The following is a 12,603-nucleotide window of genomic DNA, read 5'->3' as shown; positions in this document are numbered from 1 at the left end:
CTGCTCATCATCGACTATCGCTCAGAGTCGAGTATGATTGTCTTCCTGGTGGGTTCTTTATAGAAACATAGAAACATAGAAAATAGGTGCAGGAATAGACCATTCGGCCCTTCGTGCCTGCAATGGCTGATCATCCAACTCAGCATCCTGAACCTGCCTTCTCTCCATACCTCCTGATCCCTTTAGCCACAAGGGCCACATCTAACTCCCTCTTAAATATAGCCAATGAACTGGCCTCAACTACCTTCTGTGGCAGAGAATTCCACAGATTCACCACTCTCTGTGTGAAAAATGTTTTTATCATCTCGGTCCTAAAAGATTTCCCCCTTATCCTTAAACTGTGACCCCTTGTTCTGGACTTCCCCAACATCGGGAACAATCTTCCTGCATCTAGCCTGTCCAACCCCTTAAGAATTTTGTAAGTTTCTATAAGATCCCCCCTCAATCTTCTAAATTCTAGCGAGTACAAGCCGAGTCTATGCAGTCTGCGAGTACAAGCCGAGTCTATCCAGTCTTATGTGGGTCTTGAGACGGCTGAAGAGGCTGATCCTGTAGCCACGTACTTGATGTGCCTCCAGGTGGACATCTGTGAGTAACACCTTTTCACGTGGGGAGACTGGTGCACGGACAGCCACCACACAATCCTTGACACTGACCGAATCGGGGTCCAACAGCATGGACTCAAAAAGAGTAGGATGTCCCTCCCTGGTTTAGCCTTTTTCCCATCTTCTCAGACGTTGTGGTGCTCGACCCACTGCCACCATCTTCTGTTTGTTTCACTGTTGAGGTCTTTGTCTTGGGCCTCGCCCTCGACCTGTTTAGCTCTTAGCTCAAGTAGCATTGAGAAGAATACCAGGCAAATATATGGTCTTTCTATATGAATATATATGGATATATGAAGTTCTATTAACTCACCAATAATGTCACACCTTTTTTGGTTACACGTATACATTTTCCTTTTGTTTTCACTTGCAAAACAGATTTGCTATCCCTGCTGATTCAGAACAGTCTGTGCCTTACACTCTAATATATTTCAAACAAATTGTCAATTGTTAGTGATGGAATATCGAAAATTGTGATATATTTATTTCCTTCTAGGAATGATAGTAACATTATTTTGGTTTCAAATATTCACCATTTAAGGGCGGCACAGTGGTGCAGTGGTTGAGTTGCTGCTTTACAACATCAGAGAACAAGGTTCGATCCTGACTATGGGTGCTGTCTATACACAGTTTGTACGTTCTCCCTGTGAACACGTGGGTTTTCTCTGGATGCTCCGGTTTTCTGCCACATCCCAAAGACATACAGACTTGCAGCTAATTGACTTTAGTAAAAAATTGTAAACTGTCTTTAGTGTGTAAGATAGTGCTAGTGTACAGGGTGATCACTGGTCAGTGTGGACTCGCTGGGCCGAAGGGTCTGTTTCCACATCGCATTTCTGAAGTGTAAAGTGTAAAGTCTGCAATAGTAGGTGAATGCACTTTTGCGGTGGACAATTGTCCAAGATTTGCTTGTTAGTAATAATGGTCGGAAAGTGCTCACTCACTTTGGGAAGATAGACAAAATTGCTGGAGAAACTCAGCGGGTGAGGCAGCATCTAATGAGCGAAGGAAATAGGCAACGTTTTGGGTCGAGACCCTTCTTCAGACTGATGTGAGGGTGGGGGGTGGGGGGGGGGGGGGAAGAAGGAATATGATCAGATTAAAGTATGCCACCTTCTTGCAGCAAAATCTCAGAAACGCTCAATACAAATAAATGGCGCTTAAAATTGTTTTTGTTTTGCAACTGTTATTACGATTTCAGTCTGTCTGCTGAAAAGCCAAGTGTGTTTATTTCATATATAAGCATTGATCTTTTACAGTACAATTGCTTCTAAATGCTTGGCGCGAGGCAGGCTGACCCATATTGCTACCAGACTAATCTAATGTCCATTTTTCATTGCACTATTGTCCAACTATCATTAATGAGCAAAGATGTTAGAGATTTGTTTATTTTAATGTTAACTTAATGATTTCCAATTCTACGCAAAAGCCGTCAAATGATGCTCATGGACTAGAAATATGATGATTTCAGAAGCAGGCAGCTATTTAATTATTCAGTGCGCTCTCTTAAAAGAGTACTCATATAAACAAAACAAGTACTTAACCAATGCCCTGGGGATCCCGAAACCAAGAAGGCAAGCCCACTTGTCTAATGTCCTGAATGTTACCTTAAGGCTGAACCAGCCCGAAGGTAAAATCCCAAATGGGCCTGTCCCACTTAGGTGATTTTTTAGGCAACTACAGGCGACTAGTTTGTTGCCACATGTTTGCCGGTGGTCGCTGGGAGTAGTCTCCTCAGTCACGCAAAAAGTCGTAACGTCTTTCTGGTCGCCGCTTTTTTCAACATGTTGGAAAAATGTTGGCGACAGTGGGTTTGACGCCAATGAGCATAGCTTTACTTCTCCTGACGTAGGTGCTGTCGTAGGTTGCCACCAGAATGGCGTAGGTTGTCACCGGTTTTTCGGTGACAGTCGCCGGCAGTTGCCTAAAAAATCACCAGGTGGGACAGGCCCAAAACGTCTCCCTTTATGTTCCATTGCCTGACTTCTGTCTACGATCTCCTCGAGTGGTATCTTGTTTTGTTCCTTTGCCTAATTACTCTTGTGACACTGTATCTCCTTTGCTTCTAATTTCAAAAATTTTACTTACGCACCAACAACACACATTGTGGCTATTTTGCTGTCATGCACATTTCGCAAACATTTAATCCTCTTCTTTCATGAATAATTCCCATAAATAATTCTGCTTTCATTTATGCTGATTTATTTAATTGTACTTTATATATGCCTTGCAATTCAGTCATATTTGTCTGTTTCTCAATGCTTACCCAGAATTGGATGCAAGACATGGCTTCTCGTGTATTTCTTTAAACTTAGTAACTCCATGTCGTATATACAGTAAACCCTAGTTAAAGAGGACTATAGGGTGAGGGATTGGCATTCGTATTGCCCATTGTCTGCCACAGTTGTGTAAGGAATTATCAATGTCCAAGTTGTAGAACAACTGCAGTTGCTGGTTTATGTGCAAAAGGACACAAGGTGCTGGAGTAACTTAGCAAGTCAGGCAGCATCTCTAGAGAACATGGATAGGTGACGTTTCAGGTTGAGACCCTTCGTCAGGCTCTCAGTCTAGAACTGGACCTGGAATCCAAGTGTGTTGTGCTCTGGCCTGCTGGCAACGAGAGGTGAGCTGAGGATTGTCGGAGTCAATGGTAATGGCCTACAGGTGGCCAGAGTGTAAGCAAGGGTCGGTGGTGGCGATAGCAGCAGCAAGTGTGACCTGGAACCTTCCGAGGAAGCTGCGTGGGCCAGCGGGTGGTGCCAGAAGATGCGGTCTGGAAACGGCATGAGCTAAAGGTGGTGTGGACAGCCATGGATGTAAGCTGCCGGATTGACATTGCCAACTGAGGGTGGCATAGGAAGCCAGGGCAGTGTGAACCGGTTTGGGGGGGGGGGTTGACATGGGCATTCGGAGCCGGAGCCAGTGAGGGAGTGCAAGTTGTGGGGGGCGGCATGGGATCTGGGGCTGGACTTGACTGGGGAGGGGAGTGCCCGGGATGGCAATGGGCAATGGGGACTAAAAGTGGGTTGTGAAGCGGTTCAAGTCGGGATGGCATGGGCAGCCAGGGCTATAGACAGCTAGGGAGGCAGTGCAAGCCAGGGGCGACATCGGCAGCTGTCTGTACATCCATCTGCTATAACCAAAATCCTTTATAAAGAGTCAGTTAAAATGAGGGTTTACTCAGTAAACGTTACTGTATAGCTGTGGTTGTATTTACTTTGCTCTCTCACAATAGTTTACATTTTACCCTGAATGAATGAATACGTTTATTGGCCAAGTATATACACATACAAGGAATTTGCCTTGGTGCTCTGCTCGTAAATAACAACACGACATACAGTAAACAATTAAGATTAATACAGAAAATATTAAAACATTACGAATAAAACATTATAGTTTAAACATGTGAATGAAATAAAATACCAGAGAAGGCTACAGACATTTGGTTATTGAGTAGAGTTTTTATATCTGGCTGTGGCGGCTTTGGCAGTCCGGAGTCCTGAGGGAAGTGCTTCAAAGAGTTTGTGGCCAGGTTGAGAGGGGTCAGAGCTTACAGTACCCTCTCGCTTCCTGGCCCTTGCAGTGTATAGTTCGCCAATGGGGGGGAAGGTTGTAGCCATTAACATTCTCAGATGATCGAACGATTCGCTGCAGCCTCCGGATGTCGTGCTTGGTGGCTGAGCCAAATCAGACTATGATGGAGATGGTGAGGACAGACTCTACGATGGCCGTATTGAATTGGACCATCATTGCCTGTGGCAGATTGTGTTTCCTCAGCTGCCGCAGGAAATACATCCTCTGTTGGGCCTTTTTGACTGTGGAGTCGATGGTGGCCCCCCATTTAAGGTCCTTGGAGATGATGGTTCCAAGGAACCTAAAAGACTCCACAGATGTGACTGTGGTGTTGTTGATGTAATAGACGTAGAAAAAAAAAATCTAAGTTGAGTTAGTCATAGCAAATGATAAATAAAATGTCAAAGGTGCACGACCTAAATGGAGCCTACTTAAAAAAGAAATGGTTGCTGCTTGATTTTTCCTACTGCCATGAGAGAATACCATCGTGAGGTGCTGGATTAGGTTTGAAAGTAATCAGAATGCTGCAGAAGATGCAAGGAGAAAGATAAAAGAGATTTATTAAGAATGCTGATAGATCAAGTTTAGCAATCTAAACAGCGCTGGTCGGAATAGTTCAGTTTCTAACCTGCAGCCTAAAAGTCACGTGAAGTTGTGCTAAAAATGTTCGAGCCATCGTGTGAAACAACACTGTGTTTGAATTTATTATCGTGCATTTATGAATGGTCCTTGTGCTTTTCTGCAGTATTTAGAAAAATGAACCCAGAAGCTATCTCCAATAAGATATCAGTTCAGAAAAGAAAAGGGGCTTTGAATAAGGATAAATCTTTAATAAATGAGATTTCTTAAACACATGAGACACTCCACAGTCCCTGATTTCATCTCCAAACCCTAGCTCCAAAATATTACTATAAGATGCTTTTCTAAAGGTGAAATTGTTTCTTTTAAATTAATAGACATGAGTACAATTTAAAATAAGATTTACATCTTGAATCCTTGTCCCCTCAAAATGTCACAATCTAAATATGAGTCTTATTTTTACTTATCAGTTGGTGATATATCTATTATGTATTTCCATTATTTTCCGGTTTATTTTCAGATTTCTGATTGTCATATTTTTCACCTCTGCATAATTCACACCAACATAAAATGTCAATTGTGAATTATTTTCTCTTTCATTCATCAAATGATAATGCGGTCTCCATACCTCATTACCTGTACAAATGCCATTCACAGCTGTGTGGAGAAATGAGTTGACCTCATCTCATTAAGTGAGGTTAATGCATTGAATTTCTTTATGATGCTCTTGATGGACTTTGTAGCTAATAGTGAAGCAGAGGTAATTATGTTTGATGTCAATATGGCTACAGGTTGTCCATTGAATGTAGAGAGGGATTCACAATGTGATGAGATGCTCAGAAGATTGGAGCAAAAATGGAATGGGAGTAAAAGAAGTTATGACACAGGGAAGAAGAGACTGGTGGAAAAAGAGGGGGGGGGGGGGGGAGGGAGAGGTGATCATTATTGTGAAGGACATTTAAATTATGTCTTTAATTAGTACCAATAAGCTGGAGCACAATTTAAGTGCTTCTCTGTCAGAAAGTCGCTAATTTATGATCTTTGCAAGAATTTAATGAACTTTCAGTTAATGATGTCTGACAGTTAGCCTTTCATCCTTCCTGCATTGGAAAACGCTCTGAAGTTTAAGTGTTTCTACAATCCTCTGTCTTAAAGATAGAACTCTTTCATCTTTCACTTTTATGTCTTTGGCATTAATTCAGGTAAAATGTAATGGCGACCATTATATAGGATTATTTAAAACACAAAGTGCTGGAGAAACGCAGTGGGTTGGGCAGCTTTCAGGGAGAGAGTGGTCAGATAATGTTTTGGGTCAGATCCCTCCACAGACTAAAGAAGGGTCCCGAGATAAAACATTGCGTGTCCGTTCTCTCCTCAAATGCTGCCTAATCTGTTGAGTTTCTCCAGCACAGTGTTTTGCTCAAGATTTTGCTCAAGATTACAGGCTCTTGTGTCTCCATTTGAACTGAACTGAACTGTTATCCATTTTGGTGGCAAAAACGGGAAAGCAGACTATTATCTAAATGGTGGCCGATTGGGAAAGGGGGAGATGCAGCGAGACCTGGGTGTCATGGTACACCAGTCTTTGAAGGTAGGCATGCAGGTGCAGCAGGCAGTAAAGAAAGCGAATGGTATGTTAGCTTTCATTGCAAAAGGATGTGAGTATAGGAGCCGGGAGGTTCTACTGCAGTTGTACAAGGTCTTGGTGAGACCACACCTGGAGTATTGCGTACAGTTTTGGTTTCCAAATCTGAGGAAGGACATTATTGCCATAGAGGGAGTGCAGAGACGGTTCACCAGACTGATTCCTGGGATGTCAGGACTGTCTTATGATGAAAGACTGGATAGACTTGGTTTTTATACTCTCTAGAATTTAGAAGATTGAGAGGGGATCTTATAGAAACTTACAAAATTCTTAAGGGGTTGGACAGGCTAGATGCAGGAAGATTGTTCCCGATGTTGGGGAAGTCCAGGACAAGGGGTCACAGCTTAAGGATAAGGGGGAAATCCTTTAAAACCGAGATGAGAAGAACTTTTTTCACACAGAGAGTGGTGAATCTCTGGAACTCTCTTCCACAGAGGGTAGTTGAGGCCAGTTCATTGGCTATATTGAAGAGGGAGTTAGATGTGGCCCTTGTGGCTAAGGGGATCAGGGGGTATGGAGAGAAGGCAGGTACGGGATACTGAGTTGGATGATCAGCCATGATCATATTGAATGGCGGTGCAGGCTCGAAGGGCCGAATGGCCTACTCCTGCACCTAATTTCTATGTTTCTATGTTTCTATGTTCTGTATTTTTGTTTACAATACTCTGTTGTGCTGCAGCAAGCAAGAATTTCATTGTCCTATCTGGTACACATGACAATAAACTGTCTTGGCTTGACGTGACGACTCCATTTAGGATTATTTGTTTAATTTTGTTTAATTTTGTTGTCGTGAAACAATCTTGTCGACATTAGAATCAATCAATCTTCTTATTGATGTTCCTTCGTGTGAGGTTTCATGGGATTAATGCTATTCTGGCAGTTAATAGACATGATTGTCAGGATTAGCTGTGTGCAGGCATTTCAAGAGAAAAACAGAGTAAAGGACAGGGATGTAAATGTGTGATGCCTTCTTATTGTTGACTTCATGAGTTTATGGCCTGTTATATGCACCAGCCCAATCAGTTCATGTCAGGGAATGTCAATTCAAAAAATTCAAACTGACATGTTTACATCCCTAAAGCAGTTTAGTCTCTCAGTCACAAATGTTTTTATGTTATGCCCAGAGTCACAAGGTGCTTAAAATTATGAACAATTTCAGACATATTCCTTCTATTTCTTGCAATTCACACTCTTCCTTCTGGTGTTTGATTCAGAATGCAAGATATTTAGCCAATTTATAACAAGGCTTAATCCAATTTTTATATTTCAGTGAAATAACAAAAATATTGCTCTTCCAATATGTTTAGCTCCTCAAGAAAATGCACAATTTCTTTCAACGAACAATCCGATTAGTTCTTGATGTAGGAAATTCTGAAAATTAGAAGAATGGTGAGTAGCTTGTATTAGGTTTAGCCCACGAGTTTATGTATTGGGAAAGCACTATGCATGAAGATGCCAACACAGTTAGGGAAGCAAAGGATCAAAGGGAAGCAAAGGATGTTAGGAGAGGCAATAAATAGATTTATTAGCTGTAAATTTCACATGTAACAGGAAACAGAGGTGTTATTTATTGTTAGGAAGGAATTGCAGATGCTGTTTTAAACAAAAGATAGACACAAAAAGCTGGACTAACTCAACGGGACAGAAGGCATCTCTGGAGAGAAGGAATGGGTGATATTTCAGGTCGACTTTTCTTCAGGGAAAAGGGAAACGAGAGATATAGACAATGATGGAGAGAGATAAGGAACAATGAATCAACCAAGAGATTAAATGTTGATCAGTGGTGAATTGTTTCAATGGTATAAAATCCACATGTAACCTTTGTGTTGTGGAAATATTAAAATGCTGTACTGCTGCCAATCTTTGAAACACTTTGGGTTTTCTCAAATTGTTTCTGAGTGCTCACTGTTAAGGCCTTGAATAATCTGACTTGTTTTAGAAACTCACCACTGAGATGTTATGAGATGTTCTTTGTGTCTGTTCCTATCTGAACCGTAATTAAGAAGGCAAATGGGCCCCACATGAAGCCAGATTCAGGATACAGGTTAAACACTAAATTCCTTCCAAGAATGGGGGTAGTTGCCAGGATACTACAGAGGACGACAGTCAACAATGTGGCTTCAATTCGGGTGAGCAAGTTTAATGAGGAACCTTTAGACAGCCTCAGAGAAATGGATTATTTTAAATTATGTGCTTGTCTTTAAGAGGAACACACATAGGAGCAGGTATTTTTTATTTAAGTTAGCAGAGTTAAAGGAAGCTCAGATGTTTGCAGTCACGTGGAGAAATTAGGAAAATTGAAGGAAGAGAAACCAGAGGGAATGTGTTAAAATTGTGGAAAAACTTCACTTTGCTAAGGTCACTCGATCATAACCAAGAAAGAGACCAGGATGTCTCACAATTTTTTTTAATGAAAACGGGAATTGGAAGCTGATGGAGTTTGAGTTGATGTGGAGATGTTTAATGCATATATTTGTTTGAACTATGTCTTCCAGCATTCTGATGTATCAAAGCCTTAAGGCTTTAAATTATTTCCTTGATGTGTATGATTGTGCTTTGGACCTTGAAGAGGATGTGTGAATTCTGTGAGGAAGCCCCGACATTAGACAATAGGTGCAGGTGTAGGCCAATTCGACCCTTTGAGCCAACACTGCCATTCACAGTGATCATGGCTGATCATCCACAATCAGTACCCCGTTGCTGCCTTCTCCCCATATCTCCTGACTCCACTAACTTTAAGAGCTCTATCTAACTCTCTCTTGAAAGCATCCAGAGAATTGGCCTCCACCATCTTCTGAGGCAGAGAATTCCACAGATTTATAACTCTCTGTGTGAAAAAGTTTTTCTTCATCTTCACCCCTTGTTCTTAAACTGTGGCCCCTGCTTCTGGACTCCCCCAACAATTGGAACATGTTTCCCGCCTCTAGCGTGTCCAAATCCTTAATAATCTTATATGTTTCAATAAGAATACCTCTCATCCTTCTAAATTCCAGAGTATACAAGCCCAGCCGCTCCATTCTATCAACATATGACAGTCCCGCCATCCCGGGAATTAACCTCGTGAACATACGCGGCACTCCCTCAATAGCAAGAATGTCCTTCCTCAAATCTGGAGACCAAAACTGCACACAATACTCTAGTTGAGGTCTCAAAAGGCCTTCTTTGCTCCGATACTCGACTCCTCTTGTTATGAAGGCCAACATGCCATTTGCTTTCTTCACTGCCTTCTGTACCTACAACTCATCATTTTATTATTAATTGGACTATGTATTAGAAGCTATCAATGAAAAATGAACTGTTTATTCTTTGTAGGTAGACAAAAATGCTGGAGAAACTCAGCGGGTGAGGCAGCATATATGGAGCGAAGGAAATAGGCGACGTTTCGGGTCGAGACCCTTCTTCAGACCTTTATTTTATACACATTGTATTGTATTGTATTGTATTGTATTGTATTCTTTGTTTTCTTTTAGTTATTTACCAAGTTTTTAATGAAGGAAAAGTCCAAGTTCTCCTCCTCAAGGTGCAAGCATGCAGTGGTGTTTTGTCTTTTGCATCTGTTTTTCCAAGTTTGTTTTGCCAAGTTTGTTTTGCATTTTTTCTATTTCTTTCCTTTTGAATTGATTTCAAAGAGAGACCCAGATTCCACAAAGGCCATGTGGAATCCAGGTTAAAGTGTTAGAAATGTGCGTGACTCTATTCAGGTTATTGGATGCCAACTTTTCAGAAATCAATTGGCATTTGAGGAAACTCTGATGTGTATACATTGGTACTAGGAATTTGAAATTGGTATGTTTGGAGATAGATTGGGGACACAATGCTTTTCTTAAAATACCCTGAAAAATGGTTGGTCTTCAATCCCAGTGGGAAAGACCACATAGTGTTTTAGTAGCAGGAGAAACATGTGTTCTAGTGGACATGACAAGGGCTTCTAAGTGGAAACATTGGACTCAGTTGAAGCAATATCAACCATAAAGCAGAAACTTAACTAACACTAGTGGCAGATGGCTGGATTTGTTTATGTTTCTTTGCAGGTTTCTGCATCAGGCTGGAATCATGAGCGCTCCAACAAGACCGCATTTAATCATCAGCTAACTAATTGGAATAAGGACCAAAATCCATAGGATGGATACATTAGTAAACCTGACCCAATTGAGCAACTAACGATAAGACAAAGCGTGCATTGTGAAGGGGAAAATGTTACTTGGACATTTTGGAATTGGAGCGTTTGCTTCTCCAGAGATCAAAATGGGGAGACACAAATGCAGTTTATTAAGGCTCATAGTAGGAGACCTCATGATAGTAATATGTGGAGATCATTATTCTATGGTTTAGTTAAATGAATGTCAAATTTATTCACCTCTAATTACCACTACTGTCGAGAGTCTGACCCTCTGTGATGAGGATATCAGAGGTTATGGGAAGGGAGGAGAATGGGGTTAGGAGGGAAAGATAGATCAGCCATGATTGAATGGCAGGATAGACTTGATGGGCTGAATGGCCCAATTCTACTCCTATCACCTATGACCGTATGACCTTATGATATGAAGGTTTGCTTGTGTGTCAGACGACCTTCTGCCATCGCTTTGCCACAGCCAATGCCACATCTGTGCATAACGCGAGCTACTTCCCTCCCTGGCCACAATGCGGTGGCTCCACACCCGGAGCGCCGCGGCAGCGGTGAGTGAGTGGGTTACTGGCATGATCCCCGACCCCCTCCTTGTCAACGTTCCTGCCCTCCCCGCAACTTTAACCCTGGCCAGACTCCCCACACGCTGTGAAAGGAACACTCCCCCCAATTGATCCCTTGAACCAGTATTGTCATTCAATAAGATCACAACTGATTCAACTTGTCCCGGTTTGCTCCTGTTTTCCGCACCATCTCTCCACCTGCCGTCACCCTCCACCCCCCACCCATTCAGTAATTCAAAATGAAGGAGATTTGGAAGCCTTGGGATTATTGAAATGTTACTTTCTTTTTCTTTTTTCTTTTTTCGGAGTGGAGAACAATCTGCGCATGCGCGGTTTAAGATTTTTTTTAAAGCCAACTGACTGTAATTACTCACGGCACGTGCCTGAATATGACTCATTTATTTTTATATTTTTATATTTCTATGATTCCTCAGACCTTGGCTGGGAACCTGGGGCTCAACAAAAGTGTTCCCAATTGGGCCCCGCACCTCCTAAGGCTGGCCCTGATTGGACCATCATTGCACCAGATGTAGGAGCTCAACCTGAGACATCACTGCTCAGTTCCCTCCGCAGATGCTGCCTGAACCACTGAGTTCTTCCCCCCATTTTATTTTTTGTAGCATTTTGTAGATACATTTGAATGCATCTTATAAATGGAAGCATTTCTATACCTGATACTGTCAAATGCATCTTGTTTATTTGCAACCCTAGTGGTCTAGACCTTGGTTTGTGCAGCAATTCCCTCTCTCCAAGTGCCTGAGTGTATTCAATATCCTCTGCGGGGAATCTATGAAGCCTGTAAATAAAAACGCGGGCATGTTGAACAATTAGATAGAAGATTTCTTCAATTGAGACACCTGAGGGTTGGAGGTAACTGAATTAGATTTCCTTGAACATAGGCAAAGGCATCACAAAGTGTGGTTAATGTATGTCCATTACTGCTGCTGCAGGCAACAGAGAAACGCTCTGCTGGCTCTCCATGAAACCACAGAAAATGTCAGTAGCTATTCCTCCTTCTCACATTCTACTTTCCCATCCACCTACAAGCTTTCCGAACTTACATGCTGTATCGCTTACTGTATCTTATTCTCACCACCCTAGCTGTACCCTTTATGTCCTTTTCACATTAGATACACAGGGATATCAGGAGTCCAACTACAGGAATCTCAACCCAGCCTTGCTTGTTTTAAAATGAAAAGGACCAAGACATATCATCTCCTGATTAAACATTACTGACTCTGGTATTAACCCTATGCAGATCTTAGATGTAATTTTGGAGGCTGGATCTGCTTGTGATGAGATGTCGGTCATATGTGGTCAATAAGCAAGACAATGCAGCTATGGAGGTTCTAGTTATCTTCTGTGATTCTTCCATGTTTTACTCAATAAGGTAGAAGAGCAGTGGTACTCAGGAGGAAGTTGCCTTGTTCATGTCTGACCTGATGACATGAAACGTCATGGTTTCCAGTGTCAGTGCAGAGGACATAAGAGGCAACAGCCTCCTACCTGTATATA

This window comes from Leucoraja erinacea, chromosome 15 (genome assembly GCF_028641065.1).
Source record: "Leucoraja erinacea ecotype New England chromosome 15, Leri_hhj_1, whole genome shotgun sequence".
NCBI lineage: Eukaryota > Metazoa > Chordata > Chondrichthyes > Rajiformes > Rajidae > Leucoraja > Leucoraja erinaceus.
Note: the sequence above shows the minus strand (reverse complement) of the source record.